The sequence below is a fragment of the Erithacus rubecula genome (genome assembly GCF_903797595.1).
Source record: "Erithacus rubecula genome assembly, chromosome: 1".
Taxonomy (NCBI): domain Eukaryota; kingdom Metazoa; phylum Chordata; class Aves; order Passeriformes; family Muscicapidae; genus Erithacus; species Erithacus rubecula.
In genome coordinates, this window is record NC_136658.1 from 20813778 (window position 1) to 20832823 (window position 19046).

A 19046-nucleotide genomic window follows, 5' to 3' on the forward strand; every position below is an offset into this window, starting at 1 on the left:
AATTTAATCAACACAGAAAAGTAAAATAAACTCCAAAATCCCTTACAGGAGACTGATTAACATAATTAAATTAAACTCAGAGATTAAGTTAAAGTAAGATTGAAATTTGCTGTGTTCTTTTCAGGCCTGAAGTAGGGTTTATATGACCCAAAATTTGTCCATTTATTCCATCTAAACCACAATTCTCATGAGAGTTGGCTCCTGACAACAGAGCTTGCCTGACTTGTAACATCAGAGCATCTCAGCTATGCTAACACTGTGACAATACTGACAATTACTGAGAATTGATCAAAAGAATTCAAAACAATTATATTTATGGGGGAAAGTACAAATATCCGAAAAATGGTCATTTCAGAGCACAATAAAACCACAATGCAATGCCAGAATCCTCTCAGGCAACATTACCTATGTAATCCAGCCAAATCTACCAAATCATAATGGCCTTAAGTCATAAATGTCTCAAGGCCTAGAAAGAACATTGTAAACCTTTAAGAAGTTGCAGTTGATTCCATCTGTATTGCCTGAAACACCAATGAGAGAAAGGGTGTCTCATTAAATAGTAATAGGAATAAAAAAGAAGATAAACACTGCAAAGACAAACATGGATGAACCAACTAGAACAGCACAAACTAGAGCAATAAGTAGGGAGAACCTGCCAAAGTAAAAGATACAAGTAGATCAAACCAGCCATTGCTGAACTATGCTGTGAGGCTATGACTTAAATATTTAACAGGTTTTTACTGACATACTTCTTGCCCACATATTTCCTTGCAAATTTCAAAAGCAAAACTTAGTTTACCCTCATCAGTAAGGCTCACAGGTGCTGCAGTTTGTTTTTGTTTTTGTAAGATGTCTTTTTTTTTGCTGAACAAGAAGTCTTTTATAAGAGATAAAATATACTTACAGTGGTTTCCAAATGGTATCACTCTTCAGGTAAATTACTCCAAGCCTTGGACCTAGTGCAGACGTTCATTGGGGCAGGGAACAGAGAGAGGCTGTGTCTGTAGCAGGAAGAATCAAAAGGAAAGGTCAGGGGGAAATAATAATTATTTACTGAGAGCAAGAAAACTTGCTACAACTCTAACTGGCATTCTGTGCTGTGAGTACAGCTGGCTGCAGCCTGGTAGTGCTGAATTCCTGCTTCCACCCCTCCACCCAGGCTGCAAACGACCACAGAGTCTGTCACCAATTACCCCAGTCTGCGACCTAATCTGGTGAGGCAAGGAGGAGAGGAGTATTAGCCACCAAAGTGCTATCAGCAGGATTGCTTCTGAGAAGTCACTCACTCCAATGGCATGAGCACGAGAGCTGATGGAGAGCTAGCACAAACTTGGCACTCAAGTGCATCTCATCAGAACAACAAGGCCAGTCCTGTTCCGAGCAGCAACAAACACTTCCTTAGGACTGAAAGACACGAAAGGAAGGAAAAAATCCTCCTTCATGTCTTTTGCTGTCTTTACATCACAAAAAGCATGGCTCATGTCAAAGCAGAAACTCCACTTTTCCCTCATCAGCCACCTGGTCTACTGCAGCAACACCAGGGAAGTAACTTATTGCCAGACTTGCAGCAAAGGTTTAGTTCAGCAGCAGTTTTATCTCTGAAATCTTCTGAGCTAAAGAGACAGCTGGAACCAATGGACTGAGATGGAAAGGATCCACAGAAAAACCTCATATCTAATATTTATTAAATAGTGATTTACCATCCAGATCTAAGTTTTTGAGAATATTTACATTTTGAAGGGACTCGAATCCCTCTCTAGACTAAGAGAACTCCTCCTTTACTAGCTTCTTATTATCCTTTGGTGGCTCACTGTGGGTATGTTGGGAGTATGTCTGAAGTTGACATCCAGGGTCAGAATTAAATCCTGCTCACTTCTCTATGCAAAGAACTCGTGAGACACCAGCATATTCAGTCCTGTCCACAGCAAGGCCACTGGTGCCAGTTCCATGAAAAAATGATCTTGCCTACTCTGAGCAAATCAATAAAGCAAATATTTGTTTTATGAAAGAAATCAAGAAGACAAATCAAAAATTGCAAGAGATGTAATTGTTATTTCACAGGTAGCTAATGTCACTATGCAAGTTGGAATTTATGTCTGAAAATGCAACACAAAAAAACCTCATGCTCATGCAGCAGGAACACTCCAGTGAGTACCAAGAGATGCAATGAAGGATTTAGATGACACTGTAATAATGTACTTCACAAAATATACATTCAGTTTTATGCTCAATTCACACGTTTTGTAATGATGATGTTTCTTAGTGACTGGGATATATACGAAATTCTGATTTCAACAGGCTACATGAAACCTGGCAGCTACATTTCACAGTGGGTCGAGTAAACATTTTCTTTGATTCCAGTTTTTTGGAGTCTGCTTTGAATTGCAAATTAAGTGAATTCAAATATGCACAAAAAAATCTACAACTTAGCCTGAACCTCTGAGTTTCACCAGGGCTTGGGAGAGGAACCACATGCATCAGGTTAGTTTGAAAGAATTACATAAAATAGTGACACTTTTGACCAGAACCAAGGATTGAATTTCAAAAGTGCAGTAACACCCAAGGATTCTGTAGATTTAAGTCCTTGCTAACACTCAGCATGGCTTACTTTCAAGCTCTCCTTCCCGCCTCCATTTACGGCCCACCTGTTCTGTTAATGCTGACCTTGCTTCTTATACCCACTTTGCACACATCAGCCTGTCTTTTATCAGGGTATTGCTCCCCTTTTTAAGGCATAAATCAATCCCATGTGCCTTAAAGACTGCCTAGTACTTCAGATAATGTGCATTTTTAACTTGTACTAGAAGCAGAAAAATCACAGGATCAGGTCTTTAGTCTTTACTTCAGCAGAACTCCTAATTTCACACAAGAGAAGCCTAAGAACTGCATGTACTAATCCTGCATATTTTGTCACCTCTCTTTTTGTGTCATTATTGCTCTTCCAGTCTCTGGGATCCCAATCCAAGTGGCTCTCTGTTGTAGCACTGCCTAGCACTCAATCTGGCTTCACATCAAGGGTCAGGCAGACAAGTTGTTAGAGATGGGCTGTTGGAAGTCTTCTACAAAATCTGGGCTCAAAAATCTCTGTGAAAGGCAATACTTAAAATATCTTCATTTTTCTCCATATTTTTTGCTATGGCCTGGGAAGATATCTCTTTTCCCTCCACTGTGATGAGCATAAAGCACTGACATCCTCACCAGTTGTTAGGCATTTTTAAAGTACATAAAATCAACAAAGTTAATGGTACTTCTTAAGACACTGGGATTGCAACAGAGAATGAAATACCCCAAATTTTTGTAAAAGACTCAATTCAACTTTGGAAAAATTAGAGGAAAAGCATTTTTGACCATAAGAAGATTGGGCAAAAAGAGAGACAAGCAGGACAACAGAGGAATGGGATGTGTGACACTGAATTAAGTAACTTCTCCCCTGTCTACCTGGGCTTTTCTATCCAGAAAAGGAAAGCATTGTATTTCTGTTCCATGGGGTACTGGGCACTTAATTAAGATTTTGGAGGATAAATTTTCTGCATGAATGCATTCCAGAAATGCAGACTTTATTACTTAAATATTCCCACTAATGATAGCAACTTGGGCATTTTATATATGCTCACTTTTATTCCACCTTGCTCTTTCCAAGTTTTATCTGGTAATTTAGAGGGCATGAGGAACATTAATTGTATCAGTGTTTTTAAGGAAAGTCCATTTTATGATAGTAGTGATGTACTACAGATTGTGATTTAAGATGTACACTTTAGGTCAGTTTTACACTGACTTCAGTGCAATTGCAGTGGGCACAAAGTCAGGAGAAAATGTGATGCTTTACATAATAATACTGATGATTAATAGGTTCCTGGACCATAACTCTATATTCTGAGGCACTGATCCTCCTTCTCCCTCCTGAAATTTGTGTCTTGACCCTTTCATCTCTTGTTAGTTACCTTTCCAGGGCTGTTCATTAATCAGCACCATTGATCTGATGTGGTCTGTCATATAGTATTACCTAAAACACACAGAAGCAAGCATTGGCCTGACTCTGCTCTTTACACAACACATCATCATATTTCCTTTACAGATGACTTAAATATTATAAACATCAACTTACTGCTGTTGCTTGCTCCTGAGACTGGCTTTTTCTAGATTAGTTCACTGCAGGATATTCTGTCTCTCTCCCTGGATGTACTTCTGTCTGCTCAGAGACACCATCAAACACATTCAGTATTCCCTGCTTGTAAGACTCCTATGTCTGACCAGCAAGGGACAATCAGCAAAATGGCTCCTTGTCTTTGCTTGAGACCTCATACCACAATCTTCTTATTTTTAGTGATTCCTGATCAAGCAGACTCAAGTTTTTAGTTAATTGCTATTTATTTTATTCCTGCAATAGTCTTTTCCCCGATATCCTCAGAATGCTTCCTTCTGCCTTTCCTCTGATCCCTAGTAATGAAAAAATTAAAATATGAGCTTCTTGTGAGCTTATTTCTGATTACTCTTATTTGCTGTGCTGGAACAGTGCTGTCTATCATGAAGCAATGGAAAGTAACTCACCAGTGCCTCAGAAGTCAGCATGTCTGATTTTAATCCACATATTGTACAGCTCTCTTGAGTCAGGTGGGTTGAGTTTTAATTGATGCTTTCACAGTCATTATATATTTTCAGACTGGGCTGTCCAGGCTAAATTCAATTATTTTTAGTGGCTTTTTCTCTCTGGGACTAGCATTTTGGATTAAATTCTTAAAGCCATATGAAGGATGACATGAGAACAGCAGTGTTAGCCATCAACAAACAGGATTCAAGAATCAACTTCCTGCATGAAGTGGGTTATTCCAAACATATTTTACTGTTTCTATGTAAGGAGAAAATACATTGTCTTTGACTAAGACTGACTATGTAATTTACATTGTATGAACAAGGTTAGGCCATTGGCTACCTATAGGTATATATCTAACCCCAATGTCCTAGAGATCAAGACAGACTGACATATAAAAGCCACTGTTCCAGCAGAGGCCAGAACTTGTGCAAAAAAGCTGACAAAAATTTAGCAAAACAGGACGTTATGAGAAGGCCATAAGTGTGGATTTTCACAGTAGTCAAGCTTCATTTCCAAGAGCAACTGGCTCATTTCTGTATTCTACTGGGAATGCTGTATGTCCACTATCTGTATGGCCTAAAAATCAGAAACTAATTTGTTAATGGATTAGATATTCACAGAAAGACTGTTTAAAGAGGCTGGACTACTCTAGCCTGGTAAAGGCCAATTTCCCACAAGAACGTGTTTGCAATAGCACTTGAGAAAAAAAATCTCTCCCTGAAATCCCAGAGGCACTTACTGAAATCCAGAATAACAACATACTTTGTAGCAAAGTCTAGATTATGTTCCCACCTTTTATCTCGTAGGCCCTCAATTACTTGTCTGCATCTGTTTCTTCTTCCCTTCTTTCAGTGTCTTTTTTCTAATAGTACAGAATTTCACTGCTCTTAAGCTGCAATTCTTAAGTTTGATTTTGGCACTTGGAATAGGCATTTTCGAGGTCTCACTTTTGTCTGTTGATTCTTCTGACATTTCTTTCTATTTGCAAGCAGTACTCTCAGTGCAACAGCTAACCATGCCTAAGAGTTCAGGTCAAAAAGGATAACTCTTCTCCTTCTGACTTTCTACTTCCCATGCTGAATCCCTTCCTACTTCGGGCAGTAGCCTCAGCCCAGAATATTCTCTCTCATTTAAGATCTAACTCTGATTGCTGCCTATATTCAACTAATGAAGATCTCATGATGCTCAGGGTGTTGGGTGTGTAAATTTCATGCCTGCAGGTGTGGCAGGTGCCCAAGTAAAACGTGCGCCGCCGCTCTCTTGGCTGCTCCTCGCAGGGGGCAGGGCAGGATAAAACCATGCTTGGCAATGTCAAGCAGCTGTTTGGACTTTGCACACCTGATTTGAAATGAAGATAACTGCTGATTGGAAGAGGAAACTCAATGTCAGTAGTTGGTAGGCCTAATCAGAGCAGGTCACCAAAAGCCCTAATGCAACATTCAGCTAATGGTTTAAAAGAATACAAAAATCTATGTTGCCAGATTGAACTATGGCAGTGTGTCAGAGCACTTTTCACATGTGGCAACAAGAAGAAACAGTATTGTACACATAGATAGATATATCCATAGACGTAACTATATATTTATGTATGTATGTAGAGTTATAGACATGATCATTACTCAAAAATTATCTTATTCTGGCAAAACATTGCTGAGTATAAAACATGGAATTTTGTGTATTCCTACCATGTAGCCTTCACAGTTTTACTTACATAATTTTCAAAGCAGTTCATTAAAGTGGGGTGTGACTGAGGAAAACAGATAAAAGTCCTAATTTTATTGATGTTGGTGTGGAATATGGAGTAAATAATCTGTGCTCAGTGGAACTGCACCTACATAACCTTGCCTGGGAACATACTGATTTGTGGGTAGTGCTTGTATACTGTGAGCGTTGTTGAATCTTGAGTGCTACTTTTCTACAGATACTTAGTATTAATAGAAGCAGTTTGAGGGTATAAACAGCCTCAGGCATTTATGTGCTGATGCTGTAGGTTACAAGGCATCAGCATTATGGCAGGAAATTTAAAAGGTTTGTGGGAGAACAAATAAGAGGTTCAGGTTTTGAAGCCATGAACACTCAGGATGGCCAGTGCAATCAGAATATTGTCTTGTTGACAAGAAGGTGGAACTCGGACAACATGACACTGCCTTGCTACCTTAAACAAGATTCTCACAAAACTAAAGGTATAGCTGTGTTGCAACTAATACCTGTATTTCTGAAACTGAAATATGAATTGCCATCACTGCAATCACCAGAGACGAAGAAAATGTGTAGAAATTAAATTGTTACAGTAATATATCCGCCTAAGCTACTGCTTTGGCTAGATGAGCCAGATTAGCTCATGACAGATGAGCTTCATGAACATTTCATTGCCAAGGAACCCTGTCAAAATATTGGTGATTTCTCTGAATCTGTTCAACATCATGGAGATGTCAAATGAAATCTGAAAGGACATTATTTTTCAGGAAGAACAAAAACAATGAAAGCATATGAAGAAAATGAGCTGAGTTTCTTCCTCCTCCCCTACATGTTCCTTTGGTTTCATTAAATGCTGTCCTTGCAAATACTTTGGCATAAAACCTGAAACCCCTTTAGTGCCATAGATGCTGGCAAATTGCAGAAAATACTGAATGTCCTCAAAGAATAGATCTCCCTGTTTCAGTAACCAGGTTTTCAACAGACAATGTGTTTTCACCGAGGTGCAGAGACTGTGCAACCTCAACACATAACAATTTAATCAAGATCTACACCAATGACACTGGTTCTGCCATACCCCTGTCCTTCCTGGTCACAGTGGTACAGCACTTGATGCATCAATGTTTGGCCACCAAACTTGTGGTTCTTATGCTGGAAGATGATCTCCATCACAAGTTGGAAGTACCCTTTCATGAATATGGAACATGATTCAAAATGGTAAATGATAAAAGTAATTAAATGCTCATTTTTCATGGCTTGTTGCTTGTGGAAACTATAAGATACTGTTTACATTAATTCAAGGTAGAATTCCATGTAGGACAGTGGAATAAATTTCAGCTATAAATTTCAATAGATATGATCCCTTTTTCACAGGACTATCCCCTTCAAGGCAAACTAAGAAATAAAAGTTTCACTGGTACATTTGGTTTTCTCAAGCACCGAGAGCCAGGTTATCAAACAGATAAATGGAAAAACTGAACACCCTCCTTCCCCCCCAAAAAACCTTAGCATTTTATTGATAGAATTCCTTCCTCTCCCTGAGCTTTCATTATGTGACTTGTTTTATAAGGAGATGAAAATGCTTGCACAATTTTTATCTGCCTTTACTAGAGGAAGATTTATATTATAAATCGCATTTGCATGGATTCTGAGGGACAAAGTCTGAGACAAGGAATCTTTTCCTTAAGTTTTAACAATTTTACTGCCACTGCCTGAATGCTGAGCTAAATAACTGTATTACTGTCAGTTATGAAAAAATTAAAATTATTTAAATTTTTTTTTGTTGTTTTGGATGACTGTCTCCATCTCTGAAGATTTCCCTTCCCAGTCATTCATTAAAGAGTCTGTAACCAGCACAGTGAAAAAACTAGGTAAAAAGCACCATGAATGTATTTTCCCGTACCATTCTTCCTGTGTGTTTGCTGCCTCTGGCCTCAAACTGTACAAATGAAAGCTTGTTTGATTTATGTCAAAAACTATATATAAAATATCACATGAGATCCACAGAGAAACCGAGTCACTCTGGGCTTTAGTTTCATTATCCATTGAGGAATAACTGACTACAGTCTTGGAGGATGTAGAACTGATCAAAGCCCTTGCTTCCTCACAAGCGAAGAGAAAACCACTGTAGATTTCCTGTTTCATGCTTCAGTGCCAAAGCACAATGAAAAAAGTCCTAGATGAGCAAGTGAATTATTCTAAAACATTGTTCAATCAAATCTGATGGTTATGCACATTTGTGAAACTCATCATTTGAAATGTCAAGTCACTGACAGCAGTGTGTCCTGAGGTGTGATGTATATTTGTGATAATTATTTGCTTTTTAAAGTTATGTATCATCTGCATCAAACCAGGATTTTTCTTAAATGTGCCTGAAATGTAGAGATGTCAGTGCCAGCTGCATTATTCAGATCTGGGTTTTAAACACCCTGTGCCAGGAAAACACAGTCAGGATATGACTACAATGCCATTTTTAAGGCACTCTGAGTTATTTTTCACTATTCTCTTAAAACTGTACGTGGTGTGGCTGATGGAGAATGATTACGAACATTAATAGCAGCTGAAGTGATTTTTGTGCAGTACATGCAGCATGATGCATTAAGGAAAACAAAACAGCAACAATTTTTATTCTTGCTTCAGTATTAGCAAATGATACTCTTGGGATTTATTGTAATTCAGTATTCAGCTCTCTTCTGTGGCTCTTAGAGGCCTCTTCTCTGGTCATTTCAAAACTTTTTTGAATGAAACTGAAGGCAGTTGGCTCTGTTGTTGGATAAGTTCTGCTAACGTAGGAGGGCTGTCTCCTGAGTGCTAAAAAGACCATTTGCAAATCTTCAGCATCTTCTTCCTTGACAGCAGAAGTTACTATGCAGAATGGTTTAGATGATGCTGAAATGAAATTTTACAGGAGATCCACAATCTTCCAAGAGGAGGCATGGTAGGGAATGGCAGTGACTTGGAGGGGACCCGATAGCAACTTCCCCACTTTTTATTTTGGAAAGTGACACTGTAAATAAGCACCCCACCAGTGTCTGAACTCAACATTTTCTTATCAGGAAAGAAATTCTGTGAGGAGGTGATTTGAGTTTTTGAATGTAGACAATCTGGCAGCTACCTTACTCCTGCTATTTTGACAGAAAATCTTATAAGAAAATGGCCCAGATGAATGAAATTATCAACGCTTGCAGGTATTCTGATTTCTGCCACAACCAGCAAGAAGTACCATAGGAGATGGATCAGGGATCTTAGCTGTAGGGGAGCTTAGAGCTATTCTAGTTCAATCAGATTTCACAATTTGCTCTAATGAAGAGCACTGGCAGAAGTTCAAAGCTACGCAGGTCTCAACTTTCCCTCCACATTACTATAAAAATGTCTGTAGAAGTGTTAACTGCAGAGGAGCCAAAAGTTGTTTTGGTTCCAGTCTTTCCCAGCAGGAGTAACTGAGAAAATAGAGTAGGAGTGCTAGTTCTGCTCACAGCTCCCTCAGCCTCCTGCAGAACACCAGAGACGTTGCTGGGAACGTGGCAAAGTGTGCCCAATGCTGTCACCCCTCGCAGCTCCTGCAGCCTCAACCACGCCCTGCAAACACCACCAATACAGATGCACTGGCTCAGTAACTCCAGAACTCTTTGGAATTAGCACCAACCTCCACCGCTGATAACCTGAAACCTGTTTGCAAGCAGAAGGTATCAGGAGGATGGCTGTGTTCAGCCAACATTGATTTCTTCAGCCTTTTGTCTGTGTCTGCTTTCTGTCTCCTTTGTAGGTGGCTACTGTTACTACAAGTAGCATGAATCACGTCTCTTAAAATTAAAACAAAGCTCCAATTGTCTTACATAACCCCTGGTAACTGCATGTCTAATAATAGTAAGCCATTCCCAGGTAGGGATTCTGTGTCCCAGACCCAGACACATTCACACGCGCGCACACACACACACACACACACACACACACACACACACACATTCCTATTATTTTCTACACCTTGATTCCGGGAAGGAGTGAGCTTTTCACATGCAGTATGGCAGTTCTGAGCTGTAGGACATGGCAACTATTATTTTAAAATGCCATTTTCACTTATTGCCTTGAGAAGCCAGTCTGGTGCATGCAATTTGCTTCTCAGCCCAAGCAGCAAGAAGGCGTGGAAAAAACCCCAAACAGCTCTGTTTGGTTTTGAGAGGACATTGAATGGTGAAGGCTGTGGTTGGATCCTGTCCTGAAAGCTCGAGTTTTTCTAGGTGGTAACTCCTTCCATCTCTTAGGGAAGTCCCACATTTTAATAAATAGTTCTGACAAACCCTTGTTTTTATACCTCTGTTTCCCCCTAGGAAAAGTAAATGACAATATGCAACTCCCTCATTACTGCATGGCTAATAGATGATGCTGCAAATCAATGATGAGATCTTCAGATGAAACTTCTCCATTAATTGAAAATATTATTCTTTTTGTAATCCATGTAGAATGAAGGAGTTTCTGAAGATTACTCTGGTGTCACAAGACTCTGAACTTTCATTCAGTAGGAGGTCATCCTTGTATGACTACCTACAACTAAATTATACAACTTGGCACTGTCCAGACACTTCCTGAACTCTGACGGGATTGATGTCGGGACCACTTCCCTCGGGAGCCTGTTTGTGCATGGAGTGGTTCTAGACTATTTCACAAGGTTTGAGAAAGAAGCACCAAGAAACCAGTACCTTCTGACCTCTCTTATAATCAATCACCATTTCTGGGCATGTAAACTTGAATTATACGCTATTACCAACATAAGAGACGGATTTCAGTCATCCCAAACCTCTGTATTCTCTCATTTTAAGAGATGTCTTGGAGCCAGGGATTTGGAAAATCAGTTTCACTTCTGAATTTTTTCAGCTTTGAGAGTTCAGTTTAGGTTCATCTTTTCCCACTGTGTGAATAGAACATATATGTGAAGAAACAGCTAAAATCTTAGGTGGTGACAATAAAAACATTCTCCTTCAGCTTTTATTTCTAAATCTATTATCTTTCTTAGCTCAGGTAATCTTTCTTGAAAGGTTATAGAGAGTACTTGAAAACATCAAAACTTAGTGGATCGTTTCTGTGCCTACCTCTGACTAAGACATGCCATACTGTGTGCCAGGCACTGTCTTTGGAAAAATCCAACTTTCTGTTTTCTTGGGCTCTATGGACAGCAACCAGCAATTTGGTATTGTTATTATGGGATCAAGTATCTTACTTCTTATGAATCCCTGGATCTACAAATCACCTTATAGTAAAGTCAGGCCTGAACTAAACCTAGACTGTGTTTGAATTCACAGACTGACTGATCTGTCCAACAATTGCAGACCCACTTTCATGGATGCCCTCCCACTAAGTTAGTCTACAATACTCATATGATCTCCCACAGATTTCTCTGGGTACAATGGGGAAAAAAATTGGACTGATACTTTTATTTGTTATCAAATAAAAGCCTACAGTTCAGCAGCAATAAGACTACAGTGAGAAGTCCAAAGACCCAAGCAAGTGAAAAAAACCAAATCAAACAAGAAACCTACTGAGTTGTAAACTGTAGTTTATCAGTACCACGCAGTCATGAGCTGACTGTGTTACTGCCCTAGGGTAAGAAGTTCTTAACTTCTCTGTAGGAAGTCAAATTAATTTGCCTTCACTATCTAGTAATCCCTTTGTCAAGCAGTAAGAAATTCAGATATTGGCCCCTCTGTGTTACAGTGTATTCTTTGGAAAGTTGAAAGAGAGAAATGAATGGAAACCATAGAACATGCACCAGTTGCTGAACTTGCAGCATTCTTGCTAGAAGAGCAGTATTAATATTTTAATTGCTGATTATAACACTATGTCCCAGATTCCAGCTAAGTGTCTGAGAATACAATGGATCTTGTGCAGTCAGGCTATTTTTATTAGGACTGAAACGCCTGTAGGAAACAATTCAACTGGTCACCCAGTAAAGGGTTAAACAAAAGTTATACTCAAGTTTCCAAAGCCATCTGAACTGGCTTCAAGAAGACATTAAACATCTATGCATCTGGAAAATGGAACTTGCAATTGACTTTTCTCTACCATCTGCTCTCAAGAACATTTTCTCCTCAGGAGTTGCATAAGCAATGAAAAAAAGCTCACAAACAACTTCCTGTACCATGTTTTCGGTCACTTGTAATGTGGCACTACAAAGCAAACCAGCTAAATATGCACAACTGTGCCCCACTCCAGATGACAACATGTATTATATAAGAGCAATTCCTGGCAGAAAGACACTTATTTCAAGATATCATGACACAAAGAACACTTGAGGGGAAATATTCACTACATGTGAGAGTTGGGGGCAAGAGTCAGGAAGAGTTTTGCCTCCATCTCAAAAGGCCAAGAATAGTTCAGAAAAATCAATAAGCAGACATTTTTTGGTTTACAAAATATGATGATGGAACTTGTTGCGCCTCTTTCTGTAAAGGGGAATTTAACTTGTAATGAGTGCAAGCTTTTTGTTGTTATTTGATGTCCCTTTAATGAATTTTAGATTCAAAATTATTCTTATCCCAAAAGCATTGAAAAATATAATTTGTTTAGACTCACTTTGTTTGTCTGTTGGGAAGCCACGACCTGATTTAATCTTGTATTGTGGCATAAATAAAACAATATCCCCAGGAATTAAGAGCAGTTTAACCAGAATAAAAAATATCTACCTCTCCAAATGAGTCCCAAACCTTTAAAACTGTGCATGTATGTATGTGTTGCCCTTTCTCTTTCCAGTGACTGCACTAATGGAATTGGATGGAGACATATGGGGAAATCCTGGTACCTGTGCAAATGCAGGGAACTGCTGAAGAGGGGCTGTAGCCTTGACTGAAGCAGGGAGTGCAGCTAAAGGAGACAGTTTGCCTCCACTTTGCAGGTGTTTCTGAAGCTGAAGTCGAGATGAGTTTCCTCAGTAATGAACAGACTCAGTTGTCAGTGTAGAACTGACCTGGTTTGAGCACGGGCACACGATCCCATTACTGTTAAATTTGTAGCAGTTTGTGTTGCTGCAGGAGAGCAGACGATACCTAATCTAGCCACAAGTCACAGTGGTGCAGACAGGTGACACCTGATCTGACGTCCAGCCTGCCACATAAAGATGATCCATTTGTTCTGAAAACATTCAAATCAGTGTGTTAATTTATCCTAGATCAACATTTTCTGTTACACAGCTACAGTTGTCTTGATATGGTTTTATGACTGAGATACACTGTGCAGTCAACCTACAGCTTCAGAAACTGATTTTGCATGGAAACAACCAATTCTAAATCTGAGGGTAAATCTGGGGGTGCAAACAACTCCAGGGGAGACAAAATTCCCCACCTGGGAAGGACATTGTCTCTGTAAAGACTAACCATGTAAAAATAAAGGGGTTCATTTCCAAATCAGCATCTGTTGCTTTCCATGGACCAAAAGGACTTAGACCACCAATTTTTCTTCCTATCTTCAAAATACAGTGGTTTTATTGTTAATACAGGGTTTTCCTAGATAATGACCCTGTAGTCTAGAATCTGCAAGATTAGATAATTCTCAGGAGACAAGTCTGTCTCCAAGAAAATATCTCAGCCTGTGGCAACAAATTCTCAGGTTAATGAAAACTGTTTTAAGATTTCAGCTGAATTAAGGAGGTGCACAGTTCATACAAGTCACCTCTGCATGGGAGGGAACATCAATATGTTTTCTGTGTCTACAGTTCATTAACAGCAAAACCTGGTTCATATCTTCTTTACTACAGTATTCTTCCTTTCTTGCCTAGCCCCCTTCCTGACTCTAATGCCTTACACCTCCATCCATCAGGACACCATATAAAATTTTGTTCATAATTACATTGGCAAGTCTCCTCTGGTTTTCATGAAAGTTACATCCTCATAAATGAGAGCAGAATTCGGCCCTCTGTCTTTTCAAAAGGAAGACTAACGATCAAATAATTTTCTCACATCTCTGTTTGCACTTTCACAGTCTGGTTACATTGATTTGTGTCTCATAAGTAGACATTTCCTTTGTTGGTTACAAATCAATGTTATAGACCTAGCCTGCCTGCACATTTTCCCCTTCCCTCTTACAGTGAGAAAAACAAAGTGCAGCTTCAATTCCTCTTGCTTTATAAATGTGAATTTCCTTGATGAAGCATGAGAGAAAAGCAGATAAAATTCCAGCTCTCCCTCAAAAAAACAGGAAACGCCTGTGCTTAAATTTCTAATTACCAAGATGCTTTATGGTATGATAAACACCTTTATCGTTCCAGTCCTGACACTGCTTTGTTAACCTAGCTATAATCCTCTCCTTCAGATATCACAAGACTTCCCAGGGCAGCCCACTGTGATATCACAGACAGCTATGATTTCATGGCATGAGTAAGGAAAAAAGAGGCAAAGGTTTTAGTCTGCAGCAGGACTGAGCTGCCACACAAATCTCCAGGAAAGGATGGAAAAGAAAAGGGTTTGCAATTGGTGGCTGAGAGGCAATGAGGTTTTTGACTGCAGTGTGAAAATACAACAGTGAAGATAGATGGGTATTTCACTGCAAATGGATACACGTGATAATAGAAAAGGAGTAGTAAGGAACAGAGCCATCAATCATACCAAGTGAAAGAAGGTATAGGTGTAAAATGTGGAACATATCAGTTTGATTTTCCTTTATTAAAAGAGAAAAAAAATAAAGTTAAAAAAGAAGAGTCAAAGCAGCCTCAACTCAATCTCATAAATTTTGATGCTATGAAGAAGTTTAGTAAGTGATGGTTCCACCAATTTGAAGGAAAACTTGTGATTGCCAAAATGAAAATATAAATTGTTTAGAGCTGGCAATAATAATAATAATAATAATAATAATAATAATAATAATAATAATAATAATAATAATAATAATAATAATAATAATAGTAATAATAGACCTCTAGATCAAAAAGTAAAAGAAGAATTTTATAAATATGAATCCGGTGGCCACTACCATCAAAGAACATCCTCACAAGTCAAATAGGAATTACATTTATTTTAAAGAACAGCATTAGGAATCAGAAAATCTGGGTCCTACTTACACCTCTTCTGGGGATTCTATGCTTGGCCTTGAGAAAGATATTTCAGTGCTCTGTGCTTCAGCTTCTCTGTAAGACCAATCAAGACAATAATAGATCAACTTCCCATGCATCTTAATTCATGGATGTTGAGCAAACACTTTTTCATGTAGAAACTATTAAATGGAAGGATAGAGAAAAAGGAATCTGAAGATTTGGGGAACATTTGAAAAAGAAATTCCACAACTGAACCACCTCCTCAAATCAAAGGGAGAGAACAAATAAGGTCCTTTTTTGCATTTTATTCCCAAAGGAAGTGTAAATCTCCTCAGACAAACGGGCACAGAAGTTGCCCCTGCAAACATAATCATGCAAATGGTGAGAGAGCCTTGGTGGCTGCAGTCTTGGATTGTTGTGTACATGTGCCCATTCTCTGAGAGGTAACACCACACTTCTGGCCTGATGGGAAGAGAGATGAGAAGTTACAACTACTTGGAGAGTTGTCTGTTTGCACAGAGTCTTGACACAGCAGTTCAGGCAAGAAACCACATCACTCTAAGACTTTGGGGACCAACCATTTGCTCTCTCTGTTCCACCAATCCACAACCTTAGACACCTGTTTTGCTTGTGTTTAAAATAGCCTGGCTTTCTAAAAATTCTGTGTTTTGCAGTAGTAGATATGCTGGAATAGGCTTAATGGAGTACTAGGTATTAGACAGAAAGAAAGAGAGATACAAAATAAGAACACTAAAATGAAAAGAATTATAGAAACAAAACAATTATTCTGATTTGATATACCTTTGATACAACTTAGATACAACTTTTCCCAACATGCCACAAGTCAGACCTACAGAATCAAATACGTTCATCAATGTCTGTTGCAACTTCTGTCTCTAGTAAGAGTTAAGAAAGAATTCAAGAAACAGAACTGCCCAAATCAATTCACTGATTTGGAATATTGTTGTAACTGCAGAATATATCTACCAAAATCCTTAAGCAGTAATGTGTTACCAAGCCAAAAGGAGTAGCACAGCCATGTAGGACAGAGAGAACTCAATATGCATTTCAACACAAATATATTTATAGCAAATTGTTTGCAGCTCATGGTGCCTTCCACTGTATTCTGTGTATTTTTCTTATCTTGGACTATCAAAGTTAGCAGACAGTGGAGAGGTATGCATCTTTTTCTTATCTTATCCTGAACAGGCTTTACTAGCAAGGACATAAATTCTGTCTTTTCAATACCAAGCTACAATTAGCACAGAGGTCAGGACACTGCAGTGAGCACAAAGGTCACAAGCAGTGCTGCTACCCAGGGGGTTCCAGAGCTAAACAAGAACCCAAAGCACTCTGGACATATGAAAATGCAAAAGCTATTTTTTTAATATCTGCATATATGCATGTCAAGAGTAAATATTTAAGGAATGAGAAACATGATAACAAAAAAACACCCCCACATCTGTAAACATAACAGGGATCAAATATGCAACTGACAGGTGGGCAAAGTAGGTTATCCTGGTGGAGAGCATTGGAGAGAAATTAAACCTTGCCTTTTACATTTTTATGCATTTTAAGATGCTGCTCAGATTATTTGTTTACTTTAACCTGACATCCGTTCTTTTAACAGGAAGTGCCAAAGCAAGATTTGTACTGGAATACAAACACCTTCAAAAATTCCAGAATATCTCAACATGGCATTTGTCTTTGGTTCTTTCTATACAGTTATAAAGATAAACATCAAAAGTGAAATATTTAGGCTTGTCACCCAAAGACTGGGAAGTGCCCACACTGAATGCACATGCTACTTTAAAACCTAGTCTCATGAAGATCTATTACTGGCATGAAAATTTCAAAGAATGCTTGGATAGACTTAGCTAGCTAAAGGTGAGTGCCAGTATTTCCTACACAATGGAGCCAGTACCCTCAACAATCCTGGCCCCACAGAATTGGCTCCAGAAGCAGGTGGACTGAACCATTAACTGAATATTTGAAACACACCAACCCTGAGAGGATTGTTCTGAGCTTGTCACAGCTACACTTGAGGAAAAAGAGGGAGGAAAGGGGCTGAAGGAGCCTGAATGGAAAATGAACAATTGAGATCAATGGAACAGGCCTGGAGGCTTCTAAAGAGAATCTTTTAAAGAACCACAGACAATGGCCACAGTCTAGACTGAACACAGACAAAAGTCAAGTCAAATCATCACCATTAAAAGCTAAGTAATCACATCACATAACAGCAAGATACAGCAATAGTCTCTCTGTCTGCTCTGAGGTGAAAGCACCTGGAATGTGACATTTGTTTCTGGGCACCTCCTCATCAGAGTGATTGGAGACAGTTCAGAGAAGAACCTCATAAGCAACCAGCGTGATGGAAAGACTGAGCTATTAGGGAAAGAAATTAAGAGCTACATCTGCAATAGCCTGGTTACATGGCAGTGACTATCAGATGAGGACAAAGACATGAAAACAAGCTGCATATAATTGAAAGGTGTGAATGACAAAAAAGAAAAAAAAAAAAAAAAGAAAAAAAAAGAAAAGAGAGGGTAGCTAATAATGTGAAAGTATATGGATAAAGTTAAATGAAATTAAGACCACTAACATGAAGCTGAAATTCCAAGGGGCAAAATATTATAAAACTGAAAAGTAGTCTCCTTAGGGAAGGAACTGAAGTTTGATTGTGTATTTAAGACTGACCTAGACAAAATACTAGACATGCAATGCACACATCCTTCATTGGCCCTGGGGAGATAGGCTGAGCAGGTTTTGATTGTTTGTCCAGTTTGATGACGATGACTCCAAGGTACACTGTGTTTTTTCTGGTCTTAAAACCATCCATAAAATATGGAAACCTGTGACAAACACTTTGGTAGGTTAGAAGATGACTAACCAGAAGGAGACTTAATTCATGTTCATTGGATAAGCCTGTGAATTAGGCAGAGTTGTATATGAAGAAAGAAGTAAAACAGCAAGGAGTAAAACCTATCAGGTTGAGGAAATGGATTTTAGCATCAAGTTCCCAAAGAAGAATAGCCACATGACACAGATAATCCATTGCATAAAAAGAGAGCATTATATATGGATCAGGCAACAAGATGTGAGAATGGAATGGGGAAATGACTTTAAAGCATATGTGACATCCTGAATCACAAGTTGGCTAGTCTATGGAAAAGTTAAATGCTTGTGCCACAATCCAGAAACCTGTGTGCAAAAAGGAGCTTTTCTCTCTCTAGAAAGTATCCTAAGAAAGTAAATTACAAACAGTGTGAGTCTTGCACTCTTCCATACTATTGAACCATGAATATAAGCCTATAAAAGAAAAAAATAACACTCCACTTACCTGAGTATTGAAACACTGCAAAAAGCTGCACACACAGACAAAAACTATGACAGAGACATGCAGAGGGTGGCAGTGAAGGGAGTGCAAGTGTCTGGACACAGTGAGATGAAACATTGCTGTCACTTCCTATCCATAAGCTCTCCAGCAGCAAGGAGTGCAGACAGGAAAACCACCAGCTAAATCTGAGACATTGAAGTTACTGCATAAAACAAACCAGATCCTGATTGATTTTAGCCTGCACTGGAAATAACCCTTAGTTTTATTAACTGGAAAGTAAAGACCTTATCGTTGAGAAGCAAAGGGAAGGTAGAGACGGAGAAATAAACTTCTTAGTGACAGTTTTCAGCAAGAAGAACAAAGTCTGTTTTTATAGCAGTTGTGTTACCAAAGAGAAAATTTGGTTA

At 38.8% G+C, this 19046-nt stretch overlaps 1 protein-coding gene across 40 annotated transcripts in view; it reads right to left on the bottom strand.

Moving 5' to 3' along the window:
* The window catches only part of ZBTB20 (zinc finger and BTB domain containing 20), a 472123-nt gene that overhangs the window by 35097 nt on the left and 417980 nt on the right, over positions 1 to 19046 (bottom strand). For 13 of the 40 annotated variants that reach the window (XM_079321857.1, XM_079321855.1, XM_079321859.1 and 10 more), the window contains one exon: positions 905 to 1001. The exons of 19 other annotated variants lie outside the window; for them this stretch is intronic. The gene's annotated coding sequence lies outside the window, so the exon portion shown is untranslated. Of the gene's footprint in view, positions 1 to 903; positions 1002 to 15329; positions 15396 to 19046 lie in introns of those variants that run through there. 8 more of the 40 variants (XM_079321866.1, XM_079321864.1, XM_079321874.1 and 5 more) reach the window with 2 other exon arrangements.